Below are 1745 nucleotides of genomic sequence, written 5' to 3'. Positions count from 1 at the left end.
AAAAAAAAAGCGCTGGCCCAGAGCTGTCCTCCTGCCCTTGTCAGCAGGCGTGCCTCTCATAGAAGGAAGCAGAAAGCCAGCTCCAGGCTGTGCTCCTCATGTGGGCACTTACGGACCAGCGCCCTTTCCCACAGAGAAAGGCAGGCACTGAGAATGTCATGGTTCTTTGTCTCCTGCCTGCCTCTTAATCCTCCATAAGTCTTTTGGTTCTGGTGTGTGTGTTGGGGGGTGAGTGTGTGTGTTTAGACAAGCTCTCAGTCTGTAGCCTAGCCTGGAACTCATTGTGTAGTCTAGGTTGGCCTCAGACTTACGGCAATTCTCCTGTCTCAGCCTCCTGAGTGCTTGGATTACAGGTGAGCCTCCCCTTCGCTCCCTCACCGCTGTTTTCACCGGGCCTTACTTCCTAAGGCTCTTAGGGACGGTGCCTCCCTCCAGCCCCGGGTTTTCCTTCCCAGGTAACCCCGCTCTGCTTTTCTCTTTTGGGGGAATCCCTGAGACTTGGCCACAGCCCTGTGGGGACCACTGTCCTGCTGCCACGGTCATTGGGTGCGGAGCTCTCATCCTAACTTACTCCACTCCTATGGTGGCTGGAAGATTTTCTTCCCCTGTGTCCCACAGCCCAGCACTTAGAGAAGGACCAAGAAGCTGACGGAAGCCCTGCCCAGTTCCCTCCTCTAGAGACCCCACTCCACAGTTGCCCTCTGACCCTGTGTTTGCCCCAGCACAGACCTCAGTCTATGACGGCTGCCCACTACCTCTATTGGCACCGCCCCTGGGTTGGCTCAGGGGATGTGTATTCACTCCGGCGCTCTCTGCATGCTGAACTGAGGTGGACTAGTTTGACTAACTCTGCAGCCTTCTGGAGAGTCGAAATGACCCTGGGGTGTAGGCAGAGTTTTCTGTCTAGATTGTTGATCAGTTCTTTCCTGCCAGTCACTCACCAAATAACCGACACAGAGACTCAACATTAATTACAAATGCTTGGCCAATAGCCCAGGCTTATTACTAACTAGCTCTTACAATTTAAATTAACCCATTTCTACTCATCTCTGTGCTGCCACGTAGCTTGTGACTTTACATGTCCTTCAGCATGTCTTGGTCCCTCTGTGTCTCCTGGTGACTCTTCTGACTCCGCCCTTCTTCCCAGAATTCTCCTAGTCTGGCTCATCCTGCCCAACTTCTCCTGCCCAGCTATAGGCCAGTCAACTCTTTATTAACCAATGAGATTAATACATATTTACCTTGTACAAGGATTGCTCCACTGCTCTAGAGAGCTACTATTCATTCTGGGGGGCTAAGAGGAAGTTCAGGGCCAGGCTGGGGCAGGTAAATGGTGAGACACACGGAACATTTCAGCCTTTGTCCTCTGGTGTGCTGGTTCATGCTGGCAATCTCGGCATTCAGAAAGCTAGTCAGGAGGATTGCTGTGAGTTCGAGACCATCAAGTTGGAGACCAGTGTCTGTGTAGCCCGGTGGCGGCATCTCTCACAGTCCAGACAGCCTGCAGAGAGGAAGAGTGTGCTTGACACCTGTGATGTCTGGGTGACAAGAGCCTAAGGGAGGTTACAGATGCAATGTCCTTTAGTCAACCTCCAGGAGGAGAATTTTCCAGAAAGAGACACACGAGGAGGCAGGCAGAGGTTGAGTGAGCGACACCACGAGATGGCAAAGGTCAGCAAGTGGGAACCTGTGCCTCTGGGGCAGCGCAGATGGGAGCAGGCAGGCATCTTGAGGAAAACTCACGA

Source organism: Alexandromys fortis, unplaced genomic scaffold, assembly GCF_014885135.2.
Source record: "Alexandromys fortis isolate MF-2015 unplaced genomic scaffold, M_Fortis_MF-2015_v1.1 scaffold_26, whole genome shotgun sequence".
Lineage (NCBI taxonomy): Eukaryota > Metazoa > Chordata > Mammalia > Rodentia > Cricetidae > Alexandromys > Alexandromys fortis.
Note: the sequence above shows the minus strand (reverse complement) of the source record.